This window comes from Carcharodon carcharias, chromosome 1 (genome assembly GCF_017639515.1).
Source record: "Carcharodon carcharias isolate sCarCar2 chromosome 1, sCarCar2.pri, whole genome shotgun sequence".
Classification (NCBI taxonomy): domain Eukaryota; kingdom Metazoa; phylum Chordata; class Chondrichthyes; order Lamniformes; family Lamnidae; genus Carcharodon; species Carcharodon carcharias.
The window spans coordinates 61,635,126-61,652,836 of NC_054467.1; the positions used below are offsets into that span (position 1 = coordinate 61,635,126).

Sequence of the window (17,711 nt, forward strand, 5' to 3'; positions counted from 1 at the left end):
TCTCCTCCCGGGTGGGCTCACCTCTTCCACTTCAGTCGGGTTAACGACTAGCGAACTGCCTTGTCAAAGCTGCGCCCGGTCACCTGAAGTTCAGGGTTTACAGCCGTGTCTGCACCGACATCTTTGTTTTATTTTAAATGTTATTCTCGCACCGAGTCTCTCGCAGAATGTAAACTTTTCCCAATCTGCACACTTTTGCACCCCCTTCCTCTCAGTTCCGCAAATGTAATCCAGCAAAAGGTTTTTGATTTGACCCCTGGGTGTGATATGTCGGCTCTTTTTTAACTGTAGCTCCCGCGACTACATGGTTCCGCTATGGAATCCAGTGTTTCGGTAATCGAGGACGGTGATAACGACAAACATGTTTTAGTTGGCAGTAAATAGTCTCGTTTCTGTTACTTGGTTTGGTAAACTATTATTTTAATTGGTGTAATTGTGAATAAAGGCGCGGCGATAGGCGTGCGTTGTAAACGTGCCTTGTGGATGACATCTGCCCGAAGATTCCTTTTATTGCTCTGGTTCCTGACTATGTAGTAAAGGTCAACACCACCATTACACCGCAGAGACAGAACACACACACAATTGTAACAACCTAAAACCACTTTTGCTTATGCAAAATCTAATATGAAAAGATTTGTTAAATTGGTGCCAATTATTTTTTTATGGAGGGGCTGGCCATAATTACTGCCAAGGGTTATGTAGTATTGGGCCCACTTTGTGTCTACGTAATTTTAATCTGTAATGGTTGTAAGTAATTAGCTTGATTATTGCAATTTACAGGCTGTTATTTATAACTTACACCTGTGCTTATAAAAGGTTTGAATGGTATTGAAAATTTTGCATGTTTGGAGCAAAAGCTGGTTAATTCTCTCAAAGGTACCATTGAGAGTTTTAAGTGTGGCAGGGCTGTTGCACTTTTGGTTTCTTGAGTTAAAAGTTCGGCAAAGAACTCAATTAGTACATTTGCCCATTGTTGATATCTATGGAGAATTGCAACCACAGAGATCCACTGTGGTACTGGTGGTCTTCACTTTAAGTGGAGACATGTATCCAGACTGAACTCCATGAATTTCCACTTGGTGTTCTTCTGATCTGCAATTTACACTGTTCTTTGTGGGTCCTGCCAGTCAACCGCCATTATGATTTTTCACAGTTGATATATTTGTATAAACACCTTGCTAGAGAAGGAGATTGGGAGAGCCCTTACATATATTTAAAGTTGTCATGTGTGTTGATGTGTTCTGTAGATGGGGACGGTTCTAGGTCTAATGCCATGTCTGGGCTGAGTTAGACAGGCAGGGCTTTGGTGAAGATATTTCAAGTGCCTTTATGCCTTTAGTGCCCCTGCACTCTGGGTAATCTGTTCCTATTCAGATGAAGTTACATTGTTTCATAGTTTGCCATTGTGAGATTTGAACTCTTGATAACTCTTTCTTTCGAGTACAAACCCGTTTTCATCTGTTTCAGATGAAGTTACATTGTTTTATAGTTTGCCATTGTGAGATTTGAACTCTTGATCCCAGGTGAATCTCTTCTGCACCCACTCTAGTGCAATCACATCCTTCCTATAATGTGGCGACCAGAACTGCATGCAGTACTCCAGCTGTGGCCTCACCAAGGTTCTATACAACTCTAACATGATCTCCTACTTTTGTAATCTATGCCTCGATTGATAAAGGCAAGTGCCCCATATGTCCTTTTCACCACCCCACTAACATGCCCCTCCACCTTCAGAGATCTATGGACACACATGCCAAGGTCCCTTTGTTCCTCAGAACTTCCTAGTGCCATGCTGTTCATTAAATATTTCCTTGTCAAATTACTCCTTCCAAAGTGTATCACCTCTCACTTTTCAGGGTTAAATCCCATCTGCCACTTATCTGCCCATTTGACCATCCAGTATATATCTTACTGTAACTCTTTCGAGTACAAACCCGTTTCCATCTGTTTCAGATGAAGTTACGTTGTTTCATAGTTTGCCATTGTGAGATTTGAACTCTTGATAATCTTTTAAATGAAAACCAAATCAACAAAATTGGGATAAATCAGGCACAGCCCCTAATTCAGGTCAGCTGTAAAACCAAGAACAAAATTTAAAGGAAACTTACAAACTTTAAATCAAAATGTGATTAAAAGGGTCAACAAAACACCCCAGTCCCCGCGGTGCCCACCGGGCACGGAAGGCCTCGAGAGTGCCAGCAGACACCGCGTGTTCCCTCTCCAGGGACATCCGGCAGCGAACGTAGCCGCGGAAGAGGGACAAACAATCGGGTGGGACTCCCCCGTCGATCGCCCGCTGCCTGGACCTGTTAGTGGCCAACCTGGCCAGGCCCAGGAGCAGGTTCATGAGGAGGTCCTCCTCCTTCCCGACCCCCTTCCGCACCGGGTGCCCATAGATCAGGAGCGTGGGGCTGAAGTGCAAACAAAACATCAATAAAAGGTTTTTCAAATAACTAAAAAGGGAGTGCAGCCTATGTATAACACCCTATGTATACATGGTCCACGGACTCCACAAGACCGCAAAAAGGGCACGTGCCCTGAGAGTCCGTGAACCTATGCATCCTCTTATTACAGGGGACCGCTGCATGCAACACCCTCCAACCCAGGTCCCCGATAGAAAGGGGGAGGACACCTCCATAGAGGGCCTCCCATCGGGGGCCTCCGCCGCCGGACGGCAACAAGGCACGCCAGGACGTGTCCGGTCGACGGACAAGGGCGAGAAAATGGAAGGTGTGCAGCAGCAGTCCGTACAAAAAGCCCCTCTTTGCCGTGCCAAAAGGCACGGAGGGCGTGTCCCCCGAGGCGGCTCATATTGCGGGGCACCAGCACCCGAGGGAGGGTTCGGGGCTTGGGGCCAATGTGGAATTCTGTCCGAACAAGGGAACGTTCAGACGGAAGACCACCGCGCACCTGGGCCACCTCAAGACCCAAAATAACGTCGGGTCCGAGCACGACCGTTCTCAGGTCTTGGATGGCATCGGCTGCGACCTGGACACTCACAGACGCACGTCGCGCCAACTCCTGCAGGAAGGTGTAACTCTTTCGAGTACAAACACATTTCCATCTGTTCCTATTCAGATGAAGTTGCATTGTTTCATAGTTTGCCATTGTGAGATTTGAACTCTTGATAATCTTTTAAATGAAAACCAAATCAACAAAATTGGGATAAATCAGGCACAGCCCCTAATTCAGGTCAGCTGTAAAACCAAGAACAAAGTTTAAAGGAAACTTACAAACTTTAAATCAAAATGTGATTAAAGGGGTCAACAAAACGCCCCAGTCCCCGCGGTGCCCACCGAGCACGGAAGGCCTCGAGAGTGCCAGCAGACACCGCGTGGTCTCTCTCCAGGGACATCCGGCAGCGAACGTAGCCGCGGAAGAGGGACAAACAATCGGGCGGGACTCCCCCGTCGATCGCCCGCTGCCTGGACCTGTTAATGGCCAACTTGGCCAGGCCCAGGAGTAGGTTTACGAGGAGGTCCTCCTCCTTCCCGACCCCCTTCCGCACTGGATGCCCATAGATCAGGAGCGTGGGGCTGAAGTGCAAACAAAACATCAATAAAAGGTTTTTCAAATAACTAAAAAGGGAGTGCAGCCTACAACACCCTATGTATACATGGTCCACGGACTCCACAAGACCGCAAAAAGGGCACGTGTCGTGAGAGTCCGTGAACCTATGCATCCTCTTATTATAGGGGACTGCTGCATGCTACACCCTCCAACCCAGGTCCCCGATAGAAAGGGGGAGGACACCTCCGTAGAGGGCCTCCCATCGGGGGCCTCCACCGCCGGACGGCAACAAGGCACGCCAGGGCGTGTCCGGTCAACGGACAGGGGCGAGAAAATGGAAGGTGTGCAGCAGCAGTCCGTACAAAAAGCCCCTCTTTGCCGTGCCAAAAGGCACGGAGGGCGTGTCCCCTGAGGCGGCTCATATTGCGGGGCACCAGCACCCGAAAACACCCAGTCCCTGCAGTGCCCACCAAGCACAGAAGGGTTAAGAAATTGTAACTCTTTCGAGTACAAACCCATTTCCATCTGTTTCAAATGAAGTTACATTGTTTCATAGTTTTGCCATTGTGAGATTTGAACTCTTGATAGTTTTTGCCATTGTGAGATTTGAACTCTTGATCTTGGGTTTACAAACCCAATACCATAACCACTTGGCTATTCAGGCCAAGCACAAACACGTTTCCATCTGTTTTTCAGATGATGTTACATTGTTTCATAGTTTGCCATTGTGAGATTTGAACTCTTGATCTTTGGGTTACAAACCCAGTACCATAACCACTTGGTTATTTAGGCCAAGCTGCACTCTGGGTAATATCAATCAGGGTTGGTGCTCCTGATAATTGATGGCCGCCTTCCTGAAAAGACATGGTTATGAATGGAGAAGATCAAAGTCTGCTATTATGCCCTTATGGTCAAATCATTTCCTGACACTCACTGTTGGATGAACAATGGTTAGACGGTTGAGCTGCCAGTGTCTGAAGGATACTATGAGCATGAGTTCTTGTTTTGAACGTAGAGGAAAAATGAAGTTGGGTAAGAGTAATTGGGAATAAATTGTGGTGAGAACAAAGCAAACTACTGAAAGAGAAAGTTTCAACTATTGAGTTGTGGTGATTAACAATTGAGAATGTAGTTCAATAACATATAACTTAGTTGAGGGAGTACAAGGGCAAGTACTGCAAATGTAGAAATCTGAAATAAGAACAGAAAATACTGGAAGTAGCAGGTCTGGTGGCATATGTAGAGAGAATAAGGGGAATCGTCCTGACATTTTAACTCAGTTTCTCTCTCCACAGATGCTGGCAGACCTGCTGGCTCTTGGTAGTGTTCTGTTTTGTGTCTCGGCCAGCTGTTGGTCTCAGCCTGTTTCGTTATGTAAGTTAGTGATTGTGATGACATTGGCTCCAGGTTTACCAAGAAATGAAAAAGAACTATTTAAAATTATGTTTGGTGTAGTTTGTGTTTAGTAAAGTTAGCAATCACCTGCAAAAACACAGCTAACTATATAAGTTGCGTCCGACAGAGAGATTGTATTCACAATGTCATTAATTATTCTTTATTTACATTGACTTTTTGCAGTTGGTATATTTAACATACATAAGCACATACATTCTGGAGTAACAAGTGATTTCAACAAGGAGTTCTGATGGTGACATAAAATGTAAGATTATTTATAATTGTCAGAAGTTCCAAAATTTAGATTCAGAGCTTTGAAATCACTTCGCAATATGTTCCCTTATTTATTAATGAAGATTTTATGTCTTGATGTTGCCGGCTTCCTTTCAGGATCTCAACCAAGTGATTGTTTGCGTTTTTACTGGATAGTAAGCGTCTGCACACTATTCGTCCACAGAAGCTTCACAGTTGAGCCTGATCCTATCCTCAACTGCCAGAAGCTGCACAGACTTCCAGTAAGTGTAAATGGCTAGCTGTCAAGAGTGTGAGCCTGCTTGGTTTTCTTCTCAGTAACCCAAGGGTGCTGAGTCTAAGATTAGCTCCATCAGCTAATTCAGGACAGAGCAGAAATCAAACCTGAGAGCCTTTGTAGCTCACTTTACACTTGCACTACCAGTTGAGCCAGTTGGGGGAGGGCAAAGATCACATTGCGTGGACTTGATGGGCTGAATGGCCTCCTGTGCAATAATGACACTGACTCTATTTTCTTTTCGCAAGTACTGTGCTTGCTGTTATGGTAGATATAGATAACTGATGAACTACTTGTCATATATTTGCTTGGAAATGTCCACACTAAAAGATTAAGAAAAGGGATGAAATTGCTGCAAATTTTGAGTCACAATCAACAGTTGCTTACTGGAAATAAGTCAGCATTTATTACCTAATGCTAACCTGTGTTTGTAATTTGTATGATAAGTGGACAAATGATTGTACTACTTGGCAGAACCTCAGACTACAATTGAGTGCATGGTTAGTTATGAACACTCCAGCTACTGCTATTATTCAGTCCTAAAATACTACACTGTGATCATCACCCAAAAAAAGAATTAATTCATAAAAATAGTATGAGATATTTAACCCTTTAATGTGTTATTGTAAATCGTTAGGATGCCTTCTAGTTACAGCAATTGCAGGTTTTTGCCCCTGATTGGGAGACAGACTTATAATTTTTTTAAGTATGTTCCGGAATTGTTTTCTGGATATATTGGGACTCTATTGGCTGTATTTTATTTTAGGAATCCAAAATCATTTTCAACATGGTCGGCTTGATCTTATTTTTCATTATTGTGCATAGTTTTTTCAAAAGTGTTTTCAGAGCAGACTTGTATTTTGTTTGTAAAATTGTACCGGATGAAAGAATTCCAAATGCACAACTTATATAGATTTCCTTCTCGTGCTCTATTGCTTATGTGTCCTTCATTGACCTATTCATTTGGTAGTTGCCATGGAATTGGAGGGTTATCGATTGTCTAGGTTCAGGTTATTTGAGAGGGTAGACTGAGAGGTGCATACTAATGAGCAGGAATTATATGTATATGGTCTTTTCCATTTATTAGTCAGATTCTGTATACTGTAACTTTGAATGATGCTGGGGCTACGTATTCCTTGTTTCTCTAATTTTCTCCCTTCACCTGAAGCTGTTGAATCTCTACTGGGGTATGGTCTTCATCTCCCTCTATTACCTTGCCAGTTTTGTTGTTGATCTTTTATGAGCCTTGGCAGGATGTGTTGTCGAATTATCCAACAATGGAGGGCATTGCAATTGAGTTGAACCTGTCCTCCCATGACATCCAGACATGTTGGTTTACAGCAGAGCTCACTCAACAGAAGTAAGGGAGTCAGAACCTTGGTATTTTTTTCCCTGCCTTAACCTAGGGTACTGATACCAATTGTAACACCCTGGCATTGGTCATAAGATTGTAAGAATAAGATCATAAGGAATAGGAGTAGGCCATTTGGCCTATTGAATAAGGTCATGGCTGATCTAATTTGGCCACAACTCCACTTTCCTGCTTGCCCCTCAACCGTTGACTCCCTTGCCTTGAATATATTCAATGACCCAGACTCCACTGCTCCCTGTGGGAAAGAATTCCAAAAACGAGTGACCCTCTGAGAGAAGAAATTCCCCTTCATCTCAATCTTAAATGGGAGATCCCTTATCTTTAAACTGTCCCTCCTAGTTCTAGAATTCCCCACAAGAGGAAACATCCCCCAGCATTTACCCTGTCAAGCATTTACCCTGAGAATTGTTATATGTTTCAATGAGATCACCACTCATTCTTCTAAACTTCAATGATTATTGACCCAACCTGCTCAACCTTTCCTCATAAGACAACCCCTTCATCTCAGGAATCAGCCTAGTGAACCTTCACTGAACTGCTTTGAATGCAAGTAATAAAAACAAAACAAAAACGAAAACAGAATTACCTGGAAAAACTCAGCAGGTCTGGCAGCATCGGCGGAGAAGAAAAGAGTTGACGTTTCGAGTCCTCATGACCCTTCGACAGAACTTGAGTTCGAGTCCAAGAAAGAGCTGAAATATAAGCTGGTTTAAGGTGTGTGTGTGGGGGGCGGAGAGAGAGAGAGAGGTGGAGTGGGGGTGTGGTTGTAGGGACAAACAAGCAGTGATAGAAGCAGATCATCAAAAGATGTCAACAACAATAATACAAAAGAACACATAGGTGTTAAATTTGGTGATATTATCTAAACGAATGTGCTAATTAAGAATGGATGGTAGGGCACTCAAGGTATAGCTCTAGTGGGGGTGGGGAGAGCATAAAAGATGTAAAAAAAAAATTATATATTTTTTTTCTCTTTTTATAATGGAAATAGGTGGGAAAAGGAAAATCTATATAATTGGAAAAAAAGAAAAGGAAGGGGGAAACAGAAAGGGGGTGGGGATGGGGGAGGGAGCTCACGACCTAAAGTTGTTGAATTCAATATTCAGTCCGGATGGCTGTAAAGTGCCTAGTTGGAAGATGAGGTGTTGTTCCTCCAGTTTGCGTTGGGCTTCACTGGAACAATGCAGCAAGTCAAGGACAGACATGTGGGCAAGAGAGCAGGGTGGAGTGTTAAAATGGCAAGCGACAGGGAGGTTTGGGTCATTCTTGCGGACAGACCGCAGGTGTTCTGCAAAGCGGTCGCCCAGTTTACGTTTGGTCTCTCCAATGTAGAGGAGACCACATTGGGAGCAGCGAATGCAGTAGACTAAGTTGGGGGAAATGCAAGTGAAATGCAAGGAAGGAGACCAAAACTCTACGCATTACTTTAGCTGTGGTCTCATCAATGTCTTGTACATTGTGGCAATAGTTTTATACTCTATCCCCCTTGCAATAAAGGCCTTCCTATTACTTGCTGTACCTAACTGTACCAAGCTAACTTTGTGTTTCATATCCAAAGAGATCCAGATCCCTCTGTAGTCCAGCATTTTACAGTCTCTCTCCATTTAAATAATACTCTGCTTTTTTATGCTTGCTGCCAACGTGGACAACCTTGCATTTTCCTACATTATACTCCCATCTGCCAAATGTGTGCCCACTCACTTAACCTATATATACCTCTTTGCAGACTCTTTGTATCCTCCTCACAACTTGCTTTCCTAGCTACCTTTGTATCATTAGCAAATTTGGCTACAAAACAATTGGTCCCTTCATCCCTGTCATTAATATCGAATGTTAAATAGTTGATAGTTGAGGCCCTAGCAATGATTCCTGTGGCAGTCCATTAGTAAAGTTTGCAAACCTGAAAATGACCCACTCATTGTGACTGGCTAACTAACAGGACACAGTCCTCTATCCATGCTAATATATCACCCCAACACCATAAGCTCTTGTTTTGTGCAGTAGCCTTTTATGTGACACCGAGTCGAACACCTTTTAGAAATCCAAATACACTACATCTACTGGTTCCCCTTTATCCACCTGCTAGTTACATCTTCAAAGAATTTGCCAAACACATTGGTCCTTTCACAAAACCATGTTGACGCTGCCTGATTTGTATTATGAATTCCTAAATGTCATGCTACTACCTCCTGAGCAAATTTTGAGCAGCCTGGTGCCTTCTGTTGGTTTGCATCTTCTATAATGGCTGAGTGAGTTTCTGTTTTTTAAACTGGTGTGCAGTTTGAATTGTTCTTGTAGATGGTATACACTGGTCTGAATTAAATTCATATTGTAACACTGCTGGGACTTCAATTTTCTGAAAATCAAGATTAGATCAGTCCTTGTTTCTCAATTGGACTGGAGCAGTGCATGGTGATCTCAGATGTTTTCATGAACAGAACATTATTTGCTTTCAAACTGGTTAACTGCTGGTTGCAAAGTCACATGGGAACTACCTACAGTTGTTGCCTAGCATTCATGTAGCATAGAAGGACATTATACGGTGGTCTCATGTCTACTGTGAGCTAACTGTTGTACTCTGTTGCAGTTAGCTCCTTTGGAGCAAATATTCCTATTGTGGTGAGCTATTTTGCTTAACAGGATTGTGCTGTGAAATAATTGACATTTTATTAATACTTCCCTGCAGACCTCACTTAAAAGATGCAATTTCTTTACTGTTACTGCATGTCAAAGATTTGCACATAGCATTCTAAAGTAGAATATCAATATTGCAGCATCTTTTTTATTTATACTGCCCATATAGAACACTTTGAAATAGTTTTGCCCTTCAAGTCTGAAGGCATCAATTCATTCTAGATAGAATTGGTCACATATATCTGCATCTAGAAAGCAATTCAAAAGCCATCTTTAATGTCCATCTGGGATGCCAACTTTTTATCATGGCAGGGAGACATGGCTAAAATCTGACCTTGTGCCATAGTATAACATTTCTAGACCTAGATGAATTTTGACGCATACAACACTGCTTTTAAAACAGTATTGGACTAGTAATCCAGAGACCCAGGGTAATGCTCTGGGGACCCAGGTTCAGATCCCACCACGGCAGATGGTGGAATTTGAATTCAACAAAAATCTGGAATTAAAAGTCTGATGATGACCATGAAACCATTGTTGATTGTTGTAAAAACCCATCTGGTTCACTAATGTCCTTTAGGGAAGGAAATCTGTCGTCCTTATCTGGTCTGGCCTACATGTCTCTCCAGGCCCACAGTGATGTGATGCCCTCTGAAAATGGACGGGCAAGCCACTCAATTGTAACAAGCCACTACAGAGTCACAAAAAACGAATGAAACTGGACAGGCCACCAGACATCGAGCTAGGCACTGAAAACGACAGTAGCAATCTCAGCCCTGTCGACCCTGAAAAGTCCTCCTTACTAACATCTGGGGGCTAGTGCAAAAATTGGGATAGCTGTCTCACAGACTAGTTAAGCATCAGCCTGACATAGTCATCCTCACAGAATCATACCTTACAGATAATGTCCCAGACACCACCACCGTCCCTGGGTATATCCTGTCCCACCGGCAGGACAGGCCCAGCAGAGGTGGCGGCACAGTGGTATATGGTCAGGAGGGAGTTACCCTGGGAGTCCTCAACATCGATTCTGTCCCCATGAAATCTCATGGTATCAGGTTAAACATGGGCAAGGAAACCTCCTGCTGATTACCATGTACCACCCTCCTTCAGCTGATGAATCAGTATTCCTCCATGTTGAGCACTACTTGGAGGAAGCACTGAGGGTGGCAAGGGCACAGAATGATCTCTGGTTGGGGGACTTCAATGCCCAAGAGTGGCTCGGTAGCACCACCACAGACCGAGCTGGCCGAATCCTGAACGACATAGCTGCTAGACTGGGTCTGCGGCAGGTGATGAGGGAACCAACAAGAGGGAAAAACATACTTGTCCTCATCCTCACCAACCTGCCTGCTACAGATGCATCTGTCCGTGACAATATTGGTAGGAGCGGCCACCGCACAGCAGTTGTGGAGATGAAGTCCTGCCTTCACATTCAGGATACCTTCCATTGTGTTGTGTGGCACTATCATGGTGCTTATTGAGATAGATTTTGAACAGATCTAGCAACTCAAGACTGGGCATCCATGAGACGATGTGGGCCATCGACAGCAGCAGAATTGTACTCCAATGCAATCTGTAACCTCAAGGCCCGCCATATCCCCCACTCTACCACCATTACCGTCAAGCCAGGGGATCAACCCTGGTTCAATGAAGAGGACAGGAGGGCATGCCAAGAACGGCAGGCATACCTAAATTGAAGTATCAATCTGGTGAAGCTATAACACAGGTCTACTTGCATGCCAAAAGGCATAAGCAGCAAGTGATAGAGCTAAGCGACCCCACAACTAACGGATTAGATCTAAGCTCTGCAGTCCTGCCACATCCAGTCATGAATGGTGGTGGACAATTAAACAACTCACTGGAGGAGGAGGCTCCACAAATATCCCCATCTTCAATGATGGTAGAGCTCAGCACAGCAGTGCAAAAATAAGGCTGAAGCATTTGCTACAACTTTCAGCCAGAAATGCCGAGTGGATGATCCATCTTGGCCTACTCCAGAGGTCCCCAGCGTCACAGATGCCAGTTTTCAGCCAATTCGATTCACTCCATGTGATATCAAGAAATGGCTGAAAGCACTGACAATATTCCAGCAATAGTACTGAAGACTTGTGCTCCAGAACTTGCCACGCTTCTAGCCAAGCTGTTCCAGTACAGCTACAACACTGGCATCTACCCGGCTATGTGGAAAATTGCCCAGGTGTGTCCTGCACACAAAAAACAGGACAAATCCAACCCGGCCAATTACCACTCCATCAGTCTACTCTCCATCACCAGTAATGGAAGGGGTCATCAACAGAGCTATCAAGTGGCATTTCCTTAGCAATAATCTGCTCACTGACGCCCAGTTCGGGTTCTGCCAGGGATACTCAGCTCCTGACCACATTACAGCCTTGGTTCAAACATAGACAAAAGAGCTGACCTTGTGAGGTGAGAGTGACTGCTCTTGACATCAAGGCAGCATTTGGTCAATGTGGCATCAAGGAGCCCTAGCAAAACTGGTGTCACTGGGAGTCAGGGAGTAAACTCTCCGCTGGTTGGAATCATACCTAGTACAAAGGAAGATGGTTGTGGTTGCTGGAGGTCAGTCATCTCAGCCCCAAGACATCACTGCAGGAATTCCTCTGGGTAGTGTCCTCGACCCAACCATCTTTAGCTGCTTCATCAATGACCTTCCTTCCATCTTTAGGTCAGAAGTGGGGATGTTCATTGATGACTGCATGATGTTCAGCACCATTCACGACTCCTCAGATACTGAAGCAGTCCATGTCTAAATGCAGCAAGATCTGGACAATATCCAGGCTTGGGCTGATATGTGGCAAGTAACGCTTGCAGCACACAAGTGTCAGGGCAATGATCATCTCCAACAACAGAGAATCCAACCACCGCCTGTTGATATTCAATGGCATTACCATCATTACTATCAACATCCTGGGGGTTACCATTGACCTGAAACTGAACTGGGCTAGCCATATAAATACTGTGGCTACAAGAGCAGTTCAGAGGTTAGGAATGGTGGGACAAGTAACCCACCTCCTCACTCCCCAAAGCCTGTCCATCATCTACAAGGCACAAGTCAGGAGTGTGATGGAGTACTTCCCAATTACCTGGATGACTGCAGCTCCCACAACACTCAAGAAGCTGGACACCGTCCAGGACAAAGCAACCCGCTTGATTGGCACCACATCCACAAACATTCACTCCCTCCACCACCAACGCACAGTGGCAGCAGTGTGTACCACCTGCAAGATGTACTGCAGGGATTCACCAAGGCTCCTGAGACAGCACCTTCCAAACCCATGACCACTACCATCTAGAAGGATAAGGGCAGCAGATAGATGGGAACACCACCACCTGGAAATTCCCCTCCAAATCACTCACCATCCTCACTTGGAAATATATCACTGTTTCTTCACTGTCTCTGTGTCAAAATCCTGGAACTCCCTTCCTAACAGCACTGTGGGTGTACCTAAACCACATGGACTGCAACAGTTCAAGAAAGCAGCTCACCACCACCTTTTCATGGGCAATAAAATGCTGGCCCAGCCAGCGAAGCCCACATTTTATGAATGAATAAAAAAAAAAGACATGTCCCTGCCATTTTCTTTTGAACAATTATCACAAACCTGCACAACCAACTTGTTGTTTAACGCATGTTTGTGATTAGGTTTGTGCATGTTTTACATGACAATTAATGAGTGTTCAATCTCTTTTAGATAATATTTATACCACAACATGCTTTAAAGTTTTTAGAATATTGAGATTTTGGGGTAAACTCCACAGTGTTAAATTAATTGTATTTGGTTAAACATGAATGATGCCGCCTCAATGCAAAGTTTTAATAACACTATTAGCTCTGTAAAGAAGCCTAACCTTTGAGTACTGTGCCTGATTATAAGGACAATTAACAATATTTGAACTAATCTACAAACTGCTATTTTATTATTCAGACTTGAGTGTCACACTTTCAACTTACCCTTTGCATTTAGTTTGTTGAGTTCCCTATGTTGTGCACCATTGCTGGCAGAGAAAGTGTGTGCAGATGAATGTTAGAGATAGGAAACAAGAGAATGAATGGGGACCCAGTTCAGAGACATTGTAGCTCCTTCGTTCTGTTAGTGTGACTTTGAGGGCAACCACAAGAAAATGAGCGTGTGTGAGAGAGTCAGTCTCATCTATCTTACTTAGTAAGAGTATAGTAACTAAGAGTGCTTACCCTTGCTCTGCTATTAACACATTCCGCTTTCTTAACTTTATGCCACTGTCAGCAACTCCTTTAGCCCTTGCCACTACCATTAACACTCCCTTTGTCTTTCTGTCCATGACATCTTTGTCAATCTCTCCTTACCCCCCACCTCTTGCTGTTCTATCCAGCTTTACCTGCTCCACCCCCCGCAAACAGTATAAATTTCATCACATTTCTACTTCTCTTTACCTCTGAAGAAGGTTCGTACGACTCGAAATGTTAACTCTGTTTCTCTTTCCACAGATGCTGTTAGACCTGCTGAGTTTTTCCAGCATTTTCTGTTTTTATTTCAGATTTCCAGCATCCACGGTATTTTGCTTTCATCTCCTCTATGTCCATCCTTTATCTTTTGCCCCATTTCTATTTCTCTGCCCAGACTTGGTGTCTGTGTCCTCCATCTCTCTCCAATTTGCAGTACACAAGACACGAGTAGTAGATTCTGCAAACACCCTTCTGTGTAACACCACAAGAGGGAAACGTTATAAGTTTTCTATAGTAAACCTTAGGGATTTTAGATAAGAACCTGGAAGGCATGTGATGCCAAACCTCTGTTTTACATCATTTGCTACATAATCAAAAGTGCTGTTTTTTGGATCAGATAATGAACTTAAATTCTTTTGGCTATTCAGGTAGATGTTAAATTATCCATGACACTATTTTAAGAGGAGTGTCCAACATTTCTCCTTCAAATCTGATCATTCATTTTGCAGTTTGTGGGAACAGTGCACAAATTGGCTACTATGCTTACGTAACAATAGTGCAAAGGTAATCCACCAGATGTATAAAGTTTTTGGGGTATCCTAAGAATGGGATGAAACACTATATGTTTAAAAGAAAAAGCAAATTAGATCACTAATTAAAAAGGCTAATTGAATATTGACCTCAAGGGCTAGAATAGAAGGGTGAAGGAAAGGTTCCAGCTGTGCAGAATTTAGATCTCATCTGGAGTATTAAGTTCTGAGCACCGCTCCTCTGGAAGGATATATTGACGTCGGAGGAGTTGCAATGCAGGTTCACCAGAATGTTACAGGGGTTAAGTGCTAAACTGAGGACAGGTTGCATCAATTAGTTTTGTGTTCCCTTGAATGTGGAAGGTGGTGGCATAATTGTATTCTAGAGACCTGGGTTCAAATCCCACCACAGCAGATGGTGAAATTTAAATTTAATAAAAATCTGGAATTAAAAGTCTGATGATGGTCATGAAACCATTGCCGATTGTTGTAAAAACCCATCTGATTCACTAATGTCCTTTAGGGAGTGAAATCTGCTGCCTACATGTGACTCCAGACCCACAGCAATGTGGTTGACTCTTAAATTAGGGTTGGGCGATAAATGCTGGCCTAGCCAGCGACGTCCACATCCCATGAATGAATAAAAAATAAATTAATTAAAGGGTGATCTAATTCAACTGTTTAAGGTTATTAAAGACTGATAATGGTAATTTAGAGGGAAACTATTTCTTCTTTTGGGGGAGCCTAGAACAAGGGGCCATAACCATAAAATTAGAACAAAGCTGTTTAGGAGCGGGCAGAGAAAGCAATTCTTCAAACAACAGTGTTGAAAATCTGGAAAGATCTCCCCCCAAAAAACTGTTGAAGGTAGGTCAACTGAAAATGTCAAAACTGGGATTGCAAGATTTTTGTTATGTAAGAGCATTAAAGATTACAGAACCAAGGCAGGCTTAGGGGGCTAGGAACAGGCTCAGGAGGCCAAATGCCGACTCTTGTTCCTCCATTCCTATTTTAATAGTTAATATATATTTGTGTGCTAGAGTATGTGTATATAGTGTCTATCAGTCTTTTGAAACTTTGTGACTAGTGGGTGCTGTGATGTGTTGATTGTTACAGCTGGATTGAAAATTACACTACTTTCAATTGAGTTTGGCTCTCTGTTCATCCAGATATGCCACTTTATCTTCGCTTGACAGCCTCTAGCCTAAATGTTTGTGGTGGTCTTGCTAAAGAGTTAATGCTTTTTTTGCTCAATGCCAGAATGTTAGAAAATTATAAATATTGTCTATTTCACTGTTCAATGAATATATAACTTACTTGGAGAGGAAGTGAACTAAAGCTAGAAAACAGAAAATGCTGGAATACTCAGATCAGCCAGCATCAATGGACAGAGAAGCAGTTTTAACATTTAAGGTTGTTGACCTTTCATCAGAACTTGCAAAGTAATGCCAGTAGTAGTAAATCTGTAATTAAAGCAAGCACAGAGGCAGGGAGGAAAAAAAAGATGGGATGAATGAACAAAAGGGAAGGTCTGTGATGGGATGGAAGGCAGGAATGATTAAATGACCAAAAGGGATGATTGGCAATGGTAATGGGAAAAGTAAAACAAACAAAAAATGGATCTGGAGGAGCAGTAAATGGCAATAGCAGAACCATTACAGACACTTGTCTAAAAAAGATGGGACCTTCTGATCTGAAATTGTTGACCTCTGTTGAGCCAGTCAAGTTGTAAGTGCTGAATCAAAATCGGATGCTATTCCTTGAACTTTATTAGAATGTTGAATGAGATGGAGAATGAAAATGAGGGGCGACTGGAAGCTTTAGGTCATGCTTACAACAGCAAGGAGGCACTCAGCAAAGCAGTCACCAATTTGCATTTGCTCTCTCCAGTGTATGCAGCTTGAGCAGTAAATACAGTTAACTAAATTGAAAGGAGTACAAGTAAATCACTCTTTCACCTGGAAGGAGAGGTTAAGGTTCTAGACCGTATGAAGGGAAGAGGTAAAAAGGCATGTTGCAACTCCTGCACTTCCACGGAAAGGTGCCATGAGAAAGGATTGGATTTTGGTGGTGATGAAAGAATGGACCAGGGTGCTTTGGGTAGAATTTCGGAATGCTGAAAGGAAAGATGGGTTTTGTGTCGTTGGCCTGGAATTGGGGGAGGATGCTCTGTTGGATGTGGAGGTTGGTGGGTTGGAAGGTGGGGATAAAGGGAACCCTGTTATGGTTCTGGAAGAGAGTGAAAGATGGTGAGAGCAGTGTGTGATAAATGGGATAAACACAGTTGAGGTCCCAGCCAGCCATGGATGGGAATACTCAATTATGGAAAAAGGAGAACATTCTAAACAAAAGCTAGAAGAATTTGAATGTTCAGCATTTGAGCTTGAAGTTCCCATTTTTGCCCAACAACTTATGTCAAATTAAGATTTCTCCTTCGATGCCTGTAAGTTACCTGGGCTGTTTTTTTCCTTAGGATTGAGATATAACATGAGCCTTACTTTGTTTGTGGAGCAGTTAATTCCACTGAGTTATTAAATTGCACTAGTGACAGAAAATAGGAGAATAAAACCATTTGATGGCATTGTTTATCTTTTAACTTAAATGTTGAAGCCTGGAGGTAAATTTTCCTAGGCTCTCCAGTGGTGTGGAACCCTTTGGAAGCAGGTACACTTGTGGTGCACCTGATCCCCACAGGTATGGTTTATTCTGAAAATGAGGCTGCACAAACAAGTATTGGTTTCATTACGGTGGAGTGTTTAAGCACAGACCCTAACATAACTAGAGGTAATGAGTTACCTAAGTGCACTATTCCCAACGTTGGAATTGGTGTATTATGCATTTTGCACCTTGACCTGCTCAATCTGGTTGCTCTCAGTCCAGTTGGTTGTTAAAGTGTCAATTTGTTTTGTGTTTCTAGGGCAGCTTTGCTGCATTCTTTCCCATGCATTAGTTATTTTTGAGGAACCCTGCTCCTCTTGAAATTTAAAACTTCACAAAGCAGAATACTGAGGTGGCGACCCCAAGTAAAATAGGAAATGCTGAAGGAAAATGACTTCAGTATTCTACTTTGGTACTGATGTTTAAGTCGTTATTGGATGCCCCTTAATTTGAGGATGATATCTACTCAGGGTTGTGAGTTTCGATCATGGGTCTTCGTGTGACTGAACCGGCTGATTCTTGACCACAGATCCTTGGGCATGTGGGCCAGGATGTTCCATGATGTAGTGGGATCTGGAGTGCAGGATTTTTTTCTTCTACTCTGCCACTGCTATGCCCTTTCATTAGGATGTTGTG

General features: G+C 43.2%; 1 protein-coding gene across 6 annotated transcripts in view; it reads left to right on the forward strand.

Moving 5' to 3' along the window:
- Nucleotides 1–17,711, forward strand: part of znf827 (zinc finger protein 827) — a 156,385-nt gene that overhangs the window by 1,353 nt on the left and 137,321 nt on the right. The window lies entirely within an intron of this gene.